Raw genomic sequence first — 21,308 nt, 5'->3', positions numbered from 1 at the left:
GGGCTGGAGCTCAGCAAGTGTTTGGGATCCACAGTCACAAGCTTCAGGAGCTCCAAGGCTTTTGTTAAAGAACTCGTGCCTTTAAATAAATGGCGTGGGCTGCATCTCTTTGCTTAGAAATGGGGGGCTCCAGGACTTGCTTCCCTCTTGCATGGGTTTGCTCGTGCTGTGAGCTGCAGTAGCGTGCGGCTGGGTTATGTAGTAACGTGGTAAATCGGAGAGTGTAGTTGTTATTTAATAAATGCCAAGGAGACTCATGAGGCCTTGAAGTTATAATAGAAAGATCTAATTTAGAAAGAAAGGAATAGAGATGCCTGTGAAAATTGCCAGCGTGCAGTGCTGGGTATTGAACATTTCTGTTTGCCCCGTGAGCAGAGCTGTGCTGTGCAAACAGCATTGTCAGCAGGGGAAATGGCACCGAGACTGAATGGAGTCACATCTGGAGAACTTCCTATTCCTTCCTGACCGCTGCACTACACGGAGCTGAGCATGTCTGGGGGCCTTTTCAGCCTCTGGGTTGTACAGAGGGGAGTGGAAAGTGTGGGAAGGCCCTGGGTGGGAGCACTGAGGGGCACACAGACACAAAACCCTTCTCTCTTTCTCTCTCTTTCTTTCTCTTTTATTTTTTAATGAGCCATTTGCAGACTTTTCCCCCAGCGACACTTTGATTTCAGTCACAATCAGGGATATAAACACAGGCATTAGGTACCAGCAGCCATGGTGGAAGGTGATGAAAAGGGTCTGTGTGCTTCAGGATGGACTGGTTAAAGGGCAGCCTCAAACGTTGGACAGTTGTTGTCCTCACTACACAAAGAAAAGCCGTAATGAAACTGAAGTGCTGCGGTTGCTGTATATTTCAAAGGGAAACTTACGCGTTGACTGTGTGCCAAAGTTGCTGGGAGCTTTAAGGGGATGAAGGGAGGAAAAAGAAATCACCGTGTGCACTCCAGCTCCCCTCATTACTCCTTTCATTTCAGATTGGATATTAGGCAAAATTTCTTCTCTGAGTGAATGGTGGTGGGGACTCCACCTCTCCCTGTGCAGCCTGTGCATCCCTGGAGGTGTTCCAGAACCACAGAGGTTTGGCACTGAGAGGCATGGTCAGTGGGCATGGCGTTGGGTTGGGGTTGAGCTTGGGGATATTAAAGGTCTTTTCCATCCTTAATGAGTCTATAACTACTGCTCTGCTGACTTCTGCTAAGAGACAGCAATTCCTGAAATGCCCATGTATTTCCTCCCCTGGGTCAGTGGAGCAGAACTGCTTCTGCCATGAGTGTGCATCCTGCATGGGTACAAATGAGGGTCAGGAGAGTGGCCTCCTTGAAAGCCTTCATGTGTTTCCATGTAAATTCAGGGCTTTCATACCCCTGGGTTTAGGAAAGTCTCAAACTTGCATTGGATATCAGAGCTCCATCAGCTCTGCCCATGATGTGCTGCTGTGACTGATGCCCACATGCAGCCCCCGCCCAGCCCACCAACCCTGAGCATCTTTGCATGTAGGGAAGATTTTCAGATCACCTCCAAGGAGTGCTGTCCATTTTTAGCACTTACGGACTCTCTTGGCTGCAAAGAACTGAAACCTCTGGTGGTGAATGCACTGCAGGGCTGCTGGCAGCTGCTCAAAGGCTCTCACCGGAGCGTGGCACAAAGGAAGCAGCTTTTCTCCAGGTCTCCATGTAGCAGGAAGAGTCCAAAGTGCCACAGCAGGATGCCACCAGTCTGGGGACACCGTGGTGGTCAGGGGTGGTGCAAAGGCTGTGGGGCACAGTGGGATTTGCTCACTCACATCTTGCAAATGCAAAGCCTGTTTTACATGAGCAGGCGTTGATGAAGGATTCACAACCAACTGCCTTCCTTAATGCTCCCTTAAGCAAGTTCTGGATCAAACTAAAAATCATCACTGCTCTCACTCCGTGTTTGCACCCCCGTGTGTTCCTCTTGCTTTTCCTTGGGGCTCTTAAGGCCATGGCATCCCTCCAACGGTGATAGCTTCAGACTGAGTGTGGGTTCAGATTCACACTGCCATTCCACAGAGCTGTCAGGGATGGAGAAACACTGAGTGAGCACTGAGAACAGCTTCGGGGCAACGGAGACAAAACAGGTTTGGAAATGCTGGGAGAGATCAAATCCTGTCCCTTGGTGAATGCCAAAATCACTGCATGCAGGAAAGCTCTTGCATCCGACTGGGATTTGTGATTTGAGCCCTTTGGGAAACAACCTGCACCCTCTGATCCATGCTGCATCCTGGGAGCAGCCATCGGCTGCCTTGGAGCCACCCCAAGGTTGGCTCCTGCAGTGCTGCACGCTAACCTTGGAGGCTCTTTACTGTGTCCATCCCCATCACCTGAAGCACTTTACTGCTTCTCACTGCACCCTACGCTGCACCCTATGCTGGGGACACCCTCTGCCTGTCCCTTGGATTGGCCAAGGCTCAGCAAAGCCACAAGCGTGGGTGGGAGGGAGCAGAGGCAGATCTGTGGGCTGAGAGCCCGAGCTGCCTGCAGCCATATGGGAAGGAACTGGAGCTGGTGGGAGGAAGAGGAGAAATCCGGGTGTCAGCAAAGGAACGAGGAGGACTGGGAGCTGAGATGTGCTCGTGGTTGCACTTGGGATGTGATCAGTGTTTCCTTATGACTTATGCAATCTGCTGGGGCCTGGGTGGTAAGGAAAAACAAAATTAAAACCAGTGGGAATGGACTTGCTGCCTCCCTTTGTGCTGCAGGGAGCTGCCAAGGAGGGAGAAGCCTCTCCCTGGATCCCTGCAGGCACGGCTCTGGGGGTTTGTTCCCCAGATATTGTAGGCAGAGCTGTGTCTGCAGCACCTGCTCACGCTGGGCACTCAGCATACTGCAGGAAGGGCAGCAGGAGGAGCAGGGCATCAGGGCACCATCAGGCACATCCCTCCATAGTGATCCCTGAGTGCCATTGGCACCTCTGCCTGGGAAAGGGGAGGGGGGTGCAGTACGGGTCCAACTGAACCACACAATTGCTTTCATGCTGCTGTTTCCAGGCTCAGAGGTGTGCAGTCAGCCTTGCTGCAAGCTGGGAATTTTAATTGCTTTTTCCTTCCAGCCAGAAGAGATCAGTCACAGGCACTGATGGTGATGATGGACACAGGCAGCGGCATCACCTCTGACTCCTCTTCCTCCTATCCCCATTCTGTGCAGAAGATGGCCCATCTGGTCCCCTGCTCTGCCACTCGTTTCTTCTCTTACGCTCATTTCTCCTCTAGATGGTGCAGCTGCCACAAAGCTCTGCTGTTACGCTGGGATGCAGTCCGGACCTCGGTCCTGCAGCAGGCTGTGGGGCTGCCCCAAGGTCCCTGCCACTGCTCCAAGGTCCCCTCTGTCCCACAGTGGGTGCTGTGGGGCACAGCCCTGCTCACATTAGGGTCTGTGACCAGGTACCTGTGAGGCACCATTGCTCTGCTATGGAGGGAAAGCAATGGGAGAAGTGTGTCTGCTGCTGTTCCTGGTGTGTCTGTCCCATCAGAGAGCCAGCCTGAAGGCAGCAGGGGCATGCACACAGTGGCTCTGCTCCTCCATGGCCACCACCATGGGACAGACACAGCAGCTCAGGGCACTGAAGGCTGTGTGGTGCAGTGGGAGAAGCCCCTGCTGCAGAGCTGCGTGTCTCTTTGATCCCCAGGAGAAAGGAGCAGCTTGGGTCCCTTTCTCACTGCAACATCCCCATTTGTTTGGGCTGAAATCAGATAAACACAAGCTTAACAATTTGGGAGAAGCAATAGGAGACTTTCCAACTTAAAGACAGGTTTTTCTCCCATTAAGTTTTGCTGGCAACGCTTTATAGCCTGTATTTTAAATAAATGTTATGGGTGCATTTGAAAACACACCATATGTTCTCCTGCAGATCTTTCTGGAGCTGCTATCACATGGCTCTTGGTTGGGTGCATCCCCCCCACCAGCAGTGTTTTGCTGTATACCCACAGGCCTGGTGCCTGCACAGTGGGGCTACATGTAGGAACATCCCAGCTCCTATCTCACCAATGCTGAAACCTCTGCTGTAAGTTTGGTTCAGCACAGGGGACAAAACAAACTCTGACCTCTGAAGGTCAGGAGAGCCGATCAACTCGCAATGGGGGACCTGCCCTACATCCCTGACATTCTTCCCTTACCAGGAGCATCCCTTGTATCTTTTTGGTTTGAAAAACACCCCAAAACCCAACCAGAAGGAGAGCCGGGGAGGACGAAAAGCCCCAGGACAGCACTTTAATTTCTTAATTCTCCCAGATCGCAGTAGATGGCAGTCCAGCCCCACGCCGCACAGTGCCCAGCTCAGCCCCGCTTGCTAATGAACCTTAATGCATGCTGGCGAGGAGTCAAGGGATGAGCTCTGACTAAGTTTACAGCAGATTTTCCCTTCTGACAGATTACTGCTTCATTTGTAAGAGGAGAACTTCTCATTAAGTACATTTTTGACATTTTGTTGAGATGGGGAAAAAAAAAAATCCATGCGTTGCCAAGCGTGCTGGAGCCCAAACGAGGCTGAGCATCAGCAGCTTTGGGTGATGCTTTCAGTCTCTTACCTTGGCACCAAAGTCCCTTGTCATAATTATTCTGCTCCAAGCACAATTGCTGCAGGGGGGAGGCACGATTAAAACCAGCAGGATTTCGTGGTGGAGAAGCGGCTGCTCTGCGTTCCAGCAGTGCTCAGATTTCAATGCTAATCCAATAAGTGTTGATTAAAGTGTATTTTCAAGGCAGAACTGAGTCTGCCCGCTGTTACCGCTGCTCTCAGTTCTGTGCCAGGCTTTGGGCTGGCTCTGCAGGACCAGAGCTCGGTGCTGGGGACCCAGACACATCCCTAAGCTGTGGATCTGAGTGTCTGGCTGGCATTGCCAAACTCTCAATTGTCCTAATCATTTTGGCTGACGAAGGACCAATTTGGGGTGTTAGTGATGCAGACTGGTTGATGGGAATCTTTAGAATGAGGCTGTTTCTTCCCAACCTGCTTTGTAAAAATATGACCGTTTCCACGGCTGGCAAAGGGGGAAGAGCAGCCCTTTTGGGGATATAAATGCAAACCTTTCTGTCCCCGGGGCTTCTTTCAAGATGCTGAGCAAGGCTGCTATCAGAAGCTCTTCAGACATTTTCATTGATCCACTTGATACTCTTAGGGAGAGAAAGTATGAAAAGCATTGCGTGATGCTATGGCTGCATTTTAATTGCGAAACATGTTGCAAGCAGCTTACAGCAAGCAAACACCTCACAGCAAACACAGCATTTCGCTCCTCTTCCCTCAGAAAACAGCTTTTTTCTCCTCATTAACCCAAATGCTGAAACCCTCTCCTCTTTAGGGGGTGGGATGCTTGACGTGGGCTGGGACAGGTGACATGGGATATGGAATGGGATGGGATATGTGACATGGGATGGGAAAGGTGACATGGGATATGGAATGGGACACGGAATGAGATGGGATGTGTGACATGGGCTGGGACAGGAGACACAACTGTCAGAGCTGGATGCATTGGCCACAGGGAATGGGCACCTTGCCATAGGGTTTCTCCCATGGGTCTGCTCCATCACAGTAAAGTTGATGAAATCCTTCTTCTTCCCTTAGTAAGTGACAAGAAAATCAAATTGTGATGTCTTTTATCCATGACGGCTTGAAGTGCTGCTGCTGGCTTCTTTCAGGGAAGGAATCTTGCAGACAGAGACAACCCTATTGACATTTCACCCTGAAAGATGATGCTAGGGCTGAGTGCCAAAGGCACATGTGAGGTTCTGCTCTGAGTCATTGATTTCCTAGACCTAGTCACCTTCTCACCTGCCAACGTAGTGTTGTCATGACACAGATAAGGGTGTCTGTGGGAGATATGGGGCATTTTGGGGTTTTTGCAGTGAGGTAGGGATGCTCCATGCAGCCTGACTCCCGGCAGATGGTCCCCCAGTTCCATTACATTGCTGGGATGGTGGGAGAAATTATCCTGTAAGTCTGCCGTGACATTCACAGCACAGATCTGCCAAATGGTGTCTCGAGAAGAGAGAGGGAGCGCGTTGTGATGCTGCGTACATTGCTGCAGATACATCTGATGTTGCATTTCATGGCGGGGTGAGAGGCAGCCTTGTGCTCGGACTCCACAGGGTGCCCTCGTTCTCATTGATGCTCTGTGCCAGCAGACGTTCCCTTTCATGGCAGTGCCCATTCTCTAAGGAATTCAGCTGTTGTGTGCAAACAGTTTCTACAGTTTCCAGGTTAAGGAGAAGGTGGATGCCCCATCCTTGAGGTCCAAGCACCTCAATGGAGATGTAGGCATCCTTATTCATTGCAGCAAGTCAGATCAGATGACCTCCAAATGTCCCTTCCTACTCAAACAGTGCTGTGATTCTGTGATAAGAGCCATCTGCAGCCCTAAGGACACCACAGCTCATTATGGGATGTTAAGTACACTGGGGAATTTGCTCCAAACTCCAATGGTGTTGCAATGGTTTCATGGAGAGAGTTAGCTCTGCTTTTCTCCCTGCCCTCTTGTGCCAGGATGATGTGTGTCATCACGAGACGCCGCAGAATCATTTCCATAAAGACTGAGAAAAAAAATATAAATAGCTTCTGTTCATCACTGTGCTTTGTGCTAATAGCCTGTGCTCTTTAAAGAGAGAGCATGGCCAGGGCTGCTCCCACTTCCATCTTGTAGAATAAAGGATCTCTTTGCACTCTGGTAATAACCTCTTTCATCTGACGCTCTCAAAGTGCTTTTGGACATAAATTAATTAAGCCTCACAACGCCCCGTTGAGTTCAAACTCACTCAAGGGTTTTCATCATGTGTTCAAACAATCCATTGCGTCTTCACATTGGCAGTCTATGGCAGCCCAGGGGTCACATCCAGCTGGGGTGGGAGCAGGCTCTGCTCCACTATTTGTCCCATGTCCCTGCTCCCACCCAGGGCTCAGGCTGCCCTCGGGGTTAATGGTCCTTCTATGGAGCCTGATCACAATGGAGCATCTCACACCCCTGAGAGCACCCACACACAGCTGTTCAGCCTCACCCCAGCCTGTCAGCAAGCATTGAGATACCCCCAGATGTGGGATTTTTTACCCATATTTCATCACTTCGGGATCTATGATCCTCCATGTGCCCCTTTGGCATTACCAAGTCTGTGTCCAGCAGAGCCCCATTGCATGCAGAGTCCCCTTCTGATCTCAGTTAACCCACTGGAGGTTCCCATCTGGAGATGCTTCCAAAGGGCAGCTCAGGGGCTGAAACAAGATGATGAGGATCTGGCCTTTGCAGGTGCCTCCCAGCTACATTTCCCTTCTTATTCTCTCCATATTTTAGAGACATGGTTTAGTGGGCATGGTGGCGAACTGTCAGCGGTTGGACTTGATGATCTTAGTGGTCATTTCCAACCTGTAATAACTGTATGACTCCATAAGGGGAAAAAAAGAGCAGATTGGCTCAGCTAAAGCATGCAGGAAAACCCCAATGGAGAGGCTGCAGGGCACATGGTTGTGGAGCTGCACCTCAGGATCCCTCCTCTCCTCCTCTGTTGCTTTCACCAGGTTTTGTTTGTTTATTCCCCACGACTGAGGCAAAATGCTTTTCAAAAGGGGGAACATGCAGCGACAAATAACTGAAGGTGGTAATTAATGGCACAGCCAAGCACCGTGTAAAATGGAAGGAATACTAAAGGAAAAGTGCCACTTGCAGCTCTGTGATTTAATTAGGTTTGCTTTTTTCTTTCCATGGGCAGGCAGAGCCCGCGGGCACGGGACCTTTTGGTGCTGCTAAAAATATGAGGGAGGTGGAGAAGGCGCTGCAGTCGTTTCCCAAGGAAAACTGCACAGCTGCCAAACATTAAAAGGCAGAAATTAGCAAAAGGCCCTTTTTAATAATTCCCCACCCCCCCCGAGCACAGAAGTGCTTCTTGAAGCAAAAACCTTCAATAATTAAAACAAAAAAGAGGAAAGATAACGATTGTTGGTATGGGAAGCGTGTGAAAACAGATCATTGCTCTGAGCTGTCACCTGCGCTCCTTACACTACTGCTGGTTGGAACCTAACTGGCAAAGAGGCCACCAAGGTCAGGGCAGAGCCTGGCTAGGGTGAGAGGGGTCTTCTGGTGACCACAGCTCCAATGGGAGCATCGTGAGTGCTATAAATCATCCCCCTCCCCAAAGGAGGGAGCGCACACATAAATATGTAGATTCAGGCTCCAGCCCTCATGACTTATTCACCAGCAGCAGCATCGTATTGTTTCTAACTTCGGAGCAGTTCCTGGAAACTGTACGCTCTTCAAATTAAAAGAAGATAGATGGCGGTGCTGGAGGAGCTCTTAATGCGCTCAAGAAAATGCTCAGTTTGCTGAGCTCGGGGTGCTCGGTGCCATCAGCACTGCCCTCCCCTAAAGCCCCACTGCAAGCAAAAAGCAGAAATGTGCTCCCAAAGGGTGGGAGTGGATGGGATGAGATGGGATTGAAAGAGGTGGATGGGCTGGTGGGCGAGCGCTACCTGTCGGCTCTGTAGCCATTTCCAAGTAAATGAGCAGCCCTGAGAAAGCTTAACTACAGCAATTGTTGTACATCCAAAAATATCACGCTTAATAGACTCCATCAAGTTAGTATTATCCTAAATGGTTCGGAGTGAGGAGGAGTGGAGGCAGCAGCGATGCGGACATGCCATTTGCAGAGAAATTATGCCTTGTTGGGATTTGTTGGAGAGCTCAAATTGCTGTTAATAAAACCTGCTTTTGCTGGCGCAAGGGAAATTGGTTTTCTCTGAGTCTGGAGGGATCCAAGCAGAATATCCTGGGTACCATTTCCTGCACAGCAGGGATGAGTGCTCCTCTATTCTCACATCACTCCCGTTAGCAGCACTGGGATGGTTCTCTGCCTTTGAGGGCTTAGTCCCCTTGGATATAACCCCTTATAATATACATTTCCAATCTGTTGTAAACTTTGCTCCATCCCTAGAAGACCCCCAGAAAAACCCTCCATCCACAGCCCCCATTGAGCTCATTTTGTCCCCTCCTCTTCGTCTTCCTGCTCTACGGCTGTGCTGCTTTCACCTGCCAACATCCCACGTTTCAGAACACAAATAAAGAAGCCAGCCCGTAATTCTTTTGCTGTGCTTGTCTTATTTCCCTTGCCTAACTGCATGCCTGATGCATTCAGAGGAGCGGGTGCAACAGAAAATGCTGCGATTTGATTTGGGAGCCATTCTGCTCAGGGGAACTGCCAAGGAGGAGATGGAGATGGCTGGCATCAATAAATTATGACACATAGGGAATTTCACAGCCCTTCATAGAGCATCACACAGTGTGGGGAGGGCACCCCCAGCCTGTCTGCAGCAGGCATGGAAACACCCGAGATGGAGAATTAATATTTATTCAGTTTATTTGCCTAAGAGGCAAACATTTGCCTGATGTATTCTTGGCAAATGGAGGACATTAATTACTGGGTACCAGCACACTGGAGTGCCTGTAATCCACTCCACGCCTCGGTGAGTCCCTGCTCTCATATCTGCTAATCCAATGTTTGGAAGGCAGCCTGCACCAGGAGCATCGTGCAGCCGGAGGTTGTGATTCCTGATGATGCCTTGGCATGGAATGCTCTATGCTGGCAACAGGCACCCACCTCCCCAGCTCGTACCAGGGGCTGGAGGCTCCCAGTGTTTGCTGTATCACCCTCCAACAGTGGTAGAGATCAGGAGGTGGCTGGAAAATTTCAGAGCAGAGAAATATCCCCCCTCCCATCCCCTTCTCACGCAGATTGAAATGGAGATTGAAGTCACTCCGCAGAGCTGAGCCGCCCTCACCACCACTGCCAGCATAGCAATGACTGGGAGAGATAATTAGTTGAGCATCTCCAACCTTGAGAATTAATTGAACCCCTCCAACCTGATAATTAACCGAGCCCCTCCAGTGCTGATAATTACTTGAACCCCTCCAACCCTGATAATTAATCTAGCCCTTCCAACTCTGCGCTTAAGGACAGTGTGCCCCAATGCAGCGCCTTTGCATGGAGGGCACAAGAGGGGCTTTGGCCTCTGCCCCATAAGGATCTTCCTGCACCAGCTCCTTTCAGACAGCCCCCAAGCAGCTGTATATTTGGGATGGGATGAGACAGGATGGGACAGAAGCATCCCTCCTGCAGCCAGAGCAATTTTGGTCAGGGGGTGGTGGGGCATTTGGCTCCATGCCTATTCCTGCCTAACTGGAGCTGGCAGCCTCTTCATTTCTTGCTCTCCCAGGCTTTGCTGGGGCTGCAGTCCCCTCTCACCCTGCAAGGGCTTTCAGCAGTTTGCTTCACTTTCAAGGCTTTGATCCCATAATGTGCTGTTATGCAACAAGACAGGCTCTTTCCCGTCACTTCCCTGGCTTCAGCCAGGCCTTTTGCTGTAATAGGCACAGCCCTGCCTTGAAATATTAACGAGTTTTACCTTAATTACCTTTTGAAATTCTCAAGGCTCTCCTCATTTCCCTTCTCATGCTCCAATTCCAGCGGCAAGCAGAGGGGCTGACCCTCCCCCCTCCCACCATGGCCCATCCTCAAAGGGGTGGCACTGTGTTTTTTGTGGGGTACTTCTTTCCTCACAATAAATTACTTGCCCTCAGAAATCCAGCTGTGGAAAAGACCATTTTCCTGATGTTTTGGACAAATTGCCCCAGGTTCACGCTCCTGGCCTAACAGGTTTTTCACCCTGTGATGCTGCACACAAAGTGGGGATGTGGCTGGGGTCCCAAGTTCATGGGGTTGTGTTTGGGGTCCTGCTGGTGTTGCAGGCAATGGGAGCAGTTGCCTCAGCCTGCTTTGACTCAGAAAAGTGCACAGATCAATACGTTCAGCATTAGATTTTTCCTTTGCTCTGTGCCTTACATGACTTTCTCAGTAAGAGCTTCTGTCGGGGTGATGTAAACCTGCCCAGGAACAACAGCACTGAGAACTACAAACAACTGTGCTCAGAGGGAACCAAGCTGCAAGGGGAAAGGACAGAGAAACCCCAATGCAGGAACAGCAGCATCACCATGGTGCAATGCACTGCAACCAGACCACATGCATGAGTTAAACATTCCCCTGCAGCTCCTGAGCAATTGTGTCCCAAAGCCCCAGATCCATGGGGTGGGAAGTCAGGAAGGATTCCTCTTGGACCAAGATGAATTTTCTTGTCTTATTGTCTTAAAAGACACCGAGGCCACATGACACGTTTGGGACATGCATTGGGTCCACCAGTCCCAAGGGTCTCCATTGGCCCCGGTGGACAAGGAGCTCCCAATGCAGCTCAAGCATCAACTGTCAGGTCTGGGGACACAGCCATCACTGCTGCATCTCCTCCACATCTCCCCATCTTTAAAGCTTCTTTTTCCCTGGCAAGTTTTGCAGCGAACAAATGGGCAGCATCTGAGAGCACGCTGCCTGCGTGCTTCATTAATTACTCAAGTTATAGGGCTATTACAGCCAAGAAATTTCATTATTAAAAAGAAATCTCTGCAGACACTTCAAATGCGTCAACCTATTCAATAGCTGACACTGGGTCATAATTAAACGTAAAAAGTATGGGCCAGAAGGGGACAAAAAAATGGCAGATTTCCTGAATATGGCTAATGGAAACATTATTAACATTAGGAAATTGCATACGAGAAACCACTGGCTCTTGGCCCAGTTTAAATATGCATAAGGCTCCTGACGTGAGCCTATGGTGATTAATTGCATTAATGAGAAAAAAAAAGTAAATTAAATTCATCAGGCCACCTTTAACAGCCATGTCTGTGTGGGGATCATAGACTGAAAGGGTCCTTTGTCCCCTTCATCATTCTGGGTCCCCCCCAGTTTCCCCTTTGGCTTCAGTGTTGCCATCACTGTGCTGCCCTTGGCCCCAGACTGGTGGTTTTGTCACCACTTCGTTCCTCTTTCCTTCCACCCTTTTGCATTTTTACCTTCTTTCTCTATGAACATCGCCGTGCATCCATCTGGCGTCAGGCCTATTCTCCACCTAATATTTCTCAATAATTTATTATCAGTGGTTTAATCCTCATGGGAGCTCCCTCCACGTTAGCAGCCTGTTGTTTAGTCTGGTCATGTCCTGAGCTGGAAGCACTTCCAGCCCTTTGATTTGTTTGTGTTTTATGCTTTCATTGGGAGAGCTGTCAAAGATAGGATTTTTTTCCCCCCCCCTCTTGAAATTGATTTATCTTGGTTGTTTCCTTTATTCTCTTCAATTGAACCATAACTTCCTGGCTCCTCTCATCTCCCTCGGTAGCAGCCCTGTTGCATATGGATGCAGTGAGTTGCTAATAGGAAGTAGAGCATGGCCATGTATACTGGATGTGCCTCTGGGGACCACGCTCAGGTGTCACCCAGCTGTCACCTGGCCCCCTGCTTCTCCCATCTCCAATGTTTTCCAGCCTTTGCTGCACTTCCCTGCCTGGCTTGCTGATCGATGCAGCCTCCCTGACTCCTTTCAACCCAAATCTGACTTCAAAAGCTTCAGGAAGGAGTTTTGAATTGGAGCTCCCCATGGTTAGTGTGGGCTTGTATGTGCTTTTGCAAAGAGACTTTTTCTTATTGAGATAAACCCATCACTGCCATTGCTGCAGTTGGGCTCTGGTAGGACCCCAGCGCTCACCTCACTTTTCCCAGTTCCAGATGGAGTTAGGATGATTTGCAATGATGATCTTAGTGGTCTCTTCCACCCCTCGTGATCCTATGATTACCAAAACAGAGCTAAGCAGTGATGCTACCAAGCTTTCCTACAAGACATAATTAAAACCAGTTATGGAAAATGATGTTAATTGGTACTACCACCCCAGGAGGAATTAAGGTGGACACGTTCTCTGTCCTGCTCACCTTACAGCTTTGAATCCTTCTTGCTTACCTTGCTTTAGGCAGGGTAACATCATGGGTGCATCCCCACTGTGGGAAAGTCCATGGCTGCAGCAAATGAGGACAAGCCCAAATATAGCAGCCATGGATGTAGAAACCAAGGGAGAACATTTACTTACCTTTGGAAGGTGTTCAGTAGGCAGGGATCTCCCATGAGATATACTCACCTCCACCGCCAACCCTTAAATGAGGTCTGGGCAGGGGTGGATCCTGACTCCAGTCCTTCTGGTCACTCAGTCCATTGAATACACCTGAGCTCCCCTGGGTTGGCCCTGCCTCCCCACCAGGTGCTCAATCACTGCTTCAAGATGTGACTTAGCAATTCCACTCCACTACCTTTGCACCTGCCCTCCATCCCCTGCAGCCACCCACACCAAAAAGGGCCATTTCTAGGCTCTAAGAAGGAGAACTGTTCACCCCCATACAAAAGTAGACCCAAAACAGTGAGGTGGTGGCTGACAGGTCCAACCCATCAAACTCCAGGCTGCTGATACACCATGGTTATCATCTGGAGAAGCAGCGCAGGCACTGAATGGGGACGGTGGCACCAGCAGGGGCTGCAGTGCCAACCCAGGTTTATCACATGCTCTGCTACACTGGTGATGGTGCAGAGACCACAGGGAGGGTGAAATGAAAAAGCAGCCAAAATAAAACAAGTCAGAAAAACTTTCTCTCATGGGGCAGCAACTCACCCCTTGTGCCTCTACACCCCCAGGGATGTGTGTGCCAACCGAGCAGCTCAAACCAGAAACAGGGGCAGCTGGCTGGAGATTGCTATATGAAATATTGAGATCCTGAGACCTTCCAAGTGGAAGGCAGAGCCAATGCGGCTCCTGAATAAATCATTGGAGCTGACACACGTGCTTCCTCACAGTGACGTCTTCGAGGGGAGAGTGCATGTGTGCGTGGGGACTGGGAAAGAGGAAAAATAAAGCACAATAAAACCAAATAGAGGGCACTTGTTCCCTTAAGAGCTTCTGTTAGGGAAATAATTAGCTCATCTCAGCCTCCCATAATGTGTCAGCCTAAATCTGTTGGCTCGTTTGTCTCTCATCAGCTCCCCATCCATCGTCCTCGTTTGCCTTGTGGAGGAGCTTGCCTGGGCAGGGAGGGGCACTGGGGGAACATTGCATGGCTCTATGGACGTGGGGGTTGGTACGGGGAGGTCCTGGGTCTGTGAAGCTGCCCAGAAATGGGGCAGATCCAGAGAGGTGCAACAGCACTTGGTTGAAGGGATGTTCTGAGGTTTGCTCAGAGGATGGTGAACCTTAAAACCCATTCCGTTCCAGCAGTGGTGGCAGAAGTGAATATTTCATTGTGGAATGGAGAAAACTGCCTGGCTGCTGCTATGTATCAGCATTTTGCTTAGGAGTGAGAATGGGAAACAAAGCTCTGCAGGATCCTGGCTGCTCCACTTCTGACTGAAGAGCCCAGCGCTGCTTCCCAGGGCTTAGGGGAGAGATGGGAGCATCTCAGAGCCCTCTAGGGAAGAGTGGGGAGGAGAAAAGCAGATCTGGGCTCCAGGGGGTCACACGGAGCCTGAGGAAGGCAGGTGGTTGATATCAGGGAGCTAATTTTTGTCTAATTAACAGCCTGTGAGATCTCCAGAGGACTGGTTTCAGCTCAGCCCTCCCTGGAAATGATGCTTTCCAAAATTTCTAGCATCTTCCTCAGAACTGTCTCTAGAGTTAAATCCTCCAGACAGCCTCTGGTTCCTAAAAAAGGCATCGCAAGCGCAGCATCCTCTGCACCATCACATGAGCAGGAAAGTAGGCCAGGCACGGTGTGTCCCACACCCTCCCACCCGCAGGAGCAGGGCTGTTGGTGTAGGAATCCCTGGGTCCCGTTCATCTCAGATCCACAAGGATCACGTTTTTGGATACACACAACTTGCTGCCAGCACTCTCACCGAAGGATCTCTGTAAGCTGGTGGGGTTCAGGCTGGGGAGAAGGTCCGAAGCTCAGCCCCTCATGCATGGAGCTCAAGCATCCCCTGAGCTATTAAAAGCCATTGAAGCTAACAGCCTCATGCTGATGCTAGGCTGCTGCCTGCTGAGAAACAGTGGTTGCTGAGGGCTGACATGGGCCGTGCATGTGGCCACAGGCCCCTCAGGGCTGTGGCAATGGAGAGAGTTTGGGACAGGCTGCAGGTTCCTGTGGCTGTGGGATGGGGTCTGGGCAAACCTCCCCCATCAGGGGTAGAGCCAAGAGAGCAAGAGATGCAGGATTGCTCTTTGCATCCCATCCTAAGCTGTTGGTCAAACATTTGTCTCTCCGGTAACTGGGGACGTGTGTTAGTAATGCTGCAATTTAGACTGAGGAAATCACGGGGAAAACAAATGTTGGGCCCCAGTCTGGCCATTTGTAACACATCCTGCTCCTGACAGCCAAAAAAAGCTCCGGCCTTGAGATTTTTCTAGTGCGAAGATAAATGAAGGAGATTCATGTCTCTGTTGGTGCTACATTGTTTTGCTCAGTTGGCTGCAGAGCAAATAAGATACCGTGCTGCATTGATTTGTAGTCTGAGAGCTGTCCTCGCAAACGGATGGGCTCGGGAAAACTTCATTTGTGACTTAAAGCAGAGGAGACAGAGAGTTGGGGGGGGGTGCAGAGCTGGGATCCTCAGTGCTCACCCTGCCCTTGGGGCATACAGCAGAGGGGCTGTGTCCTCCTGCAGCAGAGAGGTCCTGCTTGGTGATGGAGAGCTCCTGGCTCGGAGGATGCCCGGCTCTATCTCTAGAAGGGAAGATGAGGAGGATGCTCATGGGCTCTCCATCCCACCCCAGCAGCCCCCAATGGATCCAATGCTTCCAAACAAAGCCACCGTGCCCTAGCAGAGTGGCAGCCCACTTTATAGCACAATGCAAATGGGAAAGTATAAATAAACAAGAGCTCGCAAATAAGTGCGTGCCTTTAATGAATATTTCATACACAAAAGAAGTCATTGACATTTTGCTGGATTGCTTCAATTAGCTCTTAAGCCTCGTGTTCATGCAAATAATAAGCTTGCTTATCATAATGCTTTGTTAATCTGTTTCATAGTGTGAATTTATGCAGTAGTGTATCACACAGACCTCCTGCTGCATCCTTTATTGGGTATAAATGACTTAGTAATTGCTATTGATCATTAAAGAAGTGCGATGTTATTTTGGAATTAGAACGTGGGGGGGCTCAGGCAGGCGGCTGGGGCTGGGTGGTTTGTGCAGACCTGGTTTATATTCACAGGGCTGATGGATGGATCCTTGGGAGGAAAAGCCAAAACGTGCCAAGATTGAGGCTGGGGAAAAACACGACTGAAGTCACTGCTGGCTTTACATCATGAAGCGCTCCAGGCTGTATATCCAGAATATACATCAGTACACTCCTTTTCACACGTCGATCCACATTCTGAGTCAGACTTTGCCAAGATTAGCCTGGAAAATACCAGGGATGGCAATGAACAACAAAGCGACCCCTGGGTTGGGAGCCCACCCTGCAGGCAGCTCTGCAGCCATCATAGCACACATAGTCACCCGATCACAACCCTGACCCCAAACTGGGGGAGCAGGAAGGTCTCTATTTCCCCCAGGGCTGCCTAGGGGGAACTTCCTTCAGACCTTCCAGTGTCACCAAGTTAAAATGAGAATAAAAAAATCAAGCCGAGCATTTGCCTTAAATTTATCCTTTTCATGTTGAGAAAAACTTCTTTCCTTCATCAGAGCTTTTGCTTTTCTTCCGAAGCATTTCCTCTGCCATCCCATCTGTTTGCACTGCAGAACCCCTCACCTGTGCTCTCTGCTCCCACCCAGAGCCCTCACCCACCCTACAGCCCCATGGGGGACACCCAGCACTGAGGATGGGGCACTGCAGCAAGGTTTGAGGAACGCATCCATCTGGAAAATAGTTGGGGGCATTACCTCTTTGCTGCCTCAAAGGAGTGCCCTGGGACTCGGTTAATTAACTTCTTGAAAGGGTTTTGAGATTCCCTCCATGACATTGCCTTTATTAAAAGCCTATATGCGCATTTTTCCCCTTCCAATTTACAACATTTCCCCCCGGAATGTACTTTGATTTTTAAGCAATTTATAAGTCCTCAGGCTTCGCCGGGAAGGTAATTTATACCCGTTCCTGTTTTTATGTGTGTATACATGTGCTGCAGCTCATCGGGAAGAAACAGAAAAAGCAATCAGCTCTGCAGAGGCTGCTATTGATGGAGGAGTGATTTGCAGAGGCTGGGAGCTCACTGTGTCCCAAAGGGCTTCAAACAAAGGATATCCCAGGTGAGCTATGGGAGCATGGATGGCCTTCCCTGGACTCAGCATGGGCCTTCCAACAGCTGTCCTTGTGGGATGCAAATGGAGCTGATGGCATCGTGAAATGCTCCCAGAGTCACCACGCTGCCCCCCCAGGGCCAGTCTGATGTGATCTTTAATGCCGTAGAAGCAATTTGTCTCAGGGAGTTTTATTTATGCAAATGCTTGGCGATATTTATGACATTCCCCATCTCCTGAGACAGGGCTTTAATAAAGGCCAGGAGGCAACAGGATCACACTGATTGGAGGAGAAACAATACATAGGATGAAACAACTCTGCATCGACCCATGCATGCTGGGGTTCTGACCCCAGTCCCAGCTGCTGGAGCTGTTTGCATCTCCAAGGTTGCTCCTCAGATGTGTAGGCTTTCTCTTTCCATTTGTATTTCTGCTTCAGACTGCTGCTAGACCCCCTTCTGTTGCAGCTTCCATACCCTGGGTGCCACGCTCATTTCCTCCTTGCACAGCTACCTTTCTCCTCACCTGCTGCAAGCCTGTGGATGCATTGCAGCAGGAGATGATGATGGGAGCTTGGGGAGTTTTTTCTGGGCTCATGGGCTGTGGCAGCCCTTTTTCCATGGGAACGGGCAAAGTTGATGCTGTGCCTATGGAATAGGATGACAATAGCAGGGTGACAAAGTCTTTGGCTACAGCAGATGAGAACGAGTCCAAACACAGCAGCCTCAGATGTAGAAATGAGGGAAAAGAGCTGCTTCCCTTCAGGTATGCCTCAGGTATTCGGGCATATACAGCAAGAGATGCCCTCACTTCCACTGCCAACCCTTAAATGAGGTCTGGGAAGGGGTGGGCCCTGGCTTCAGCCCTTCCAGTCACTGAGGTACACTGCATACACCTGAACTCCCCTGGGTTAGCCCTACCTTCCCACTAGGTGCTTAATCACTGTTTGAGGCCATGACTTAGCGTTTCCACTACAGCCTATGACACAACCTCCTTTATGTATCTGTGGATAAATAAAGAAGCTTTGCTTCCTTGGGTTTTCAGGAGCACTTGAGTGCCCAAAGGAGGCTCACAGCCCAGCCCAAAAAGTGCAGGGCATCAGCACCCAGCTGATAGCAGCACACTACGATGGGTGCAGTAGCCAACATGTTGGGTCATTCACTGCCATGTTTTGAGCAAAGCTGGTGTTTGGCTCTCCAGGAAGGGGCAGAAGGGGAGAGCTGATCCTATCCAAAGCCCCAACAGACACAGAGGGTCTCATGCAGGACGGTGACCGACTGATGCTTTGCACCCAAAATGCCCTTTGCCCTCCTCCAAGAACTGCTGTCCCACTCCCACATCCACCATGCTCCAGATACTGGCATTTCTCAGCTCTCCTCTTCCCATCTGTGGGCACCAAGTCTGACTCTGTGACCCGTGGTGGGGAAAAGAAGGATGCAAAGAGGACACCAGTATCCCCCAGTAACAAAGAGCCACCGCCTCCCAGTGATGGGAGAGGGAGCAAAGGAGGAGCTCTGGGGCTGATCTGCATTTAAAAGAGGAGGAATCAGCAGAAGGGAGGAGAAGAGTGAAGCAGGGAGGGGAGCAGAGGGGGGAGATAAAAGGGAGAGAGGCCTGAATTTGCATGTTGTTTTTCCTTATGGCAAAAATCATTTGAAAGCTGATGTACTGCCAATAGGAACAAAAAGAGCCCCATTGGCAGTGCCCCAGGCTCCTCATTTACTCTTTTATAGCAAGGAATACTTATAAAAACTGAATAAAACATCTAATAAGGCTGTTTAGGATTCCTTGAAAGATGTCTCCATCAAAGCAGCTGAGGTCAGCATGGCTCTCGTGGTACCCACACACCTTCCCAGGGCTGTGATGGCTGTGCAGGGCAATGTGTGCTCCCAGTGGGACGTTCTGGGGGCAGTGAGTCCTTGTTGGCCTCCTGGTTGTGTGAGGTTTCCCAGCCAGGAGGCTCTGAGGTTGGGGCTTTGGCAAGAAGCCTTGGCTGTGGTTTGGGGAAGATGCACGGTGGGTAGGGTTGATTTCCATGTGATGCAGGATCCAAACTGGACATTGAGTCCCACTGTGCTGCTCACAGGAGCCAGCCAAGGGGAAACCTCTCTCCTGTTATTGGCTCTGCTAAATTAGCCAGAGGGGTTCATTAACCAGGCTAAATTAAGCAGGGATTGGCTGTATGAGCTGCTTGCCAGCTGTGACAATGTCCAAGCACCCCCCATATGTGTGCGTGTGTCCCCAGCTGTTATTTTTTTTACAACTTTGGTAGATGCAAGAGCTATTCTTGGCCGTGCAGATCACCCACTGTAAGAAAACGCCTTTTCCATGCTGGTTTCTCCTGTTACAGTACAAACTTCCTCTGCAAAACACCAGCGATTCTCAGCACTGCATTAAACTTGGGAGCTGCCACCACGGTTGCAATGATGGAGACGTCCAGCAGCAAAACTACCCCAGCCATAAGCTGCCACTGATCACTTTGCTGTTTGTAAAGGATCCTGTACAGATGTGCTCCTGAATCCCTCACTCTCAGTGTTGGAGCGGGGCTGGGGAGGGCGAGAAAGCATTGCTGTTAATAGGAGTAAATATTCTGGAGTTTTTAATTAAATATGAGAGCCATGATGGGGATGGGAGCAGAGCCATTCTGGAATATGAATTATTGAGAATCCGCCCTCCCAGATGTTCACTGTTTCCACCCCAGCCTGCAGGCGTTTCAGACAAATAACATGGAAAATAAATCCAGCTTTCAAATTAAAACCAAACCCAAAACCCAAGAAAAGAGCAGACAAAGCAGCCCTGTGTGGCCCCCATAGGAAAAAGGAAAGCACAAACCTGCAAGGGGAGCAGGCATCCAAGCAGGGGTGCTTCCCTGTGGCTCTGCTGGGTGAGGGCAGCTGGCTCAGTTTGCAGTAACCCAGCATGGTTCCCCTGCTACTGCAGGGCTCTAACAGAGTGGCCTCATGGTGCTGCTGCTCAGGAAGGAGCGGTGCTTCTGTTCTGGGGCTTTAGGAAGAGGCACTGAGGATGCTGCAGCAGGAGGGCTGGCACACATGGAGCAGCTCCAGCCAGCTGTGCACAGTGATTACATGGGGCCTCCCGAGAGGGGATTAAGTGGGTGCAATTGGCCAGGATTGACCTCGATGGATCTCTCTTGATTCACACCAGCTGGGGAGCTGATGCAGGGCGTGCTTGGGCGCCCGTTACACAATGCTTGTCCTCAGAAACCAGGGCACAGATCTGATGGCCGCTTCTATCCAAAGGGGAGCAGCATGCAGTGTGAACATAGATCATAGCAAGGCAAAAATTCAGCCCAGAAATCACTTATATCACTTACCCTCCCCCCTTGGGACAGATGTGTGCATGTCAGAGTGATCTCTGCAACCGGCTTGGCTTTGCTGGAAAGGAAAGGAAAACTGCAAAACTCATCCAAATTGAGAAGGAAGAAACTTGGTTGCATGGAGGCCAAACACACAAGAAGCAAAGATCCATTGTTCTTCCATGCCCTGCAAATTAATGCCTGGGTGATTAACAGCACTTGGCACAAGCTCTGTGCTGGAGCTGGGGGCACTGCAGTCCAAAATGGGCACAGCTGGAGCCATGGATGCTGCAGGAACAGCTGCATCTTCCCCGAGGAAATGCCTCACCTCCTGCATGGAGCTGGTGCCTGCAGCACGTGAGGGTTCTAATGAGGCCATTTGGCAGCCCAACATACATTATTAGCCTCCTCACTAATGGACTTCTCTAATAAGAGTGCCCTTAAGTGACCTCGGTGAGCATTCATCTACTTCTAATTAGATTTATGATCGTGACCCACTCCTGTAAAAGCCATAAGGAACAATCAAGCAATCATCAGAAATATCTTTTCACCTCCTGCACAGCTTCTGAAAGAGTTGGTGCTGCCCTGGGGATGCTCTGGACAGGATAAAGGCAGTGCCCCAGTTGCCATTCCTGCTCTGTTCTATCTGTGCTGGAGCTGTAGGGGAGGGAGGACCTTCAGGGGTCTTTTGTTCCTCCCCATCTAATAGATTGCTGAGGGGATCCCTCTTTGATTTTGTGGCAGAGGGCTCAGTGCAAGGCAGCACCTTCGGTGAGCAGCTGACCCTGGTTGCCTCCCCACCAGCATGTCTGATTCCTTTCCTCTATAATAACATGGTTAAAAAAACTGGGAGTTTTAATTGCTGCAACCGGCCTGGGGGAGTATTCTTATATTTGGAGCATC

This window comes from Excalfactoria chinensis, chromosome 18 (genome assembly GCF_039878825.1).
Source record: "Excalfactoria chinensis isolate bCotChi1 chromosome 18, bCotChi1.hap2, whole genome shotgun sequence".
Taxonomy (NCBI): domain Eukaryota; kingdom Metazoa; phylum Chordata; class Aves; order Galliformes; family Phasianidae; genus Excalfactoria; species Excalfactoria chinensis.
This window is presented reverse-complemented; position numbering follows the sequence as displayed.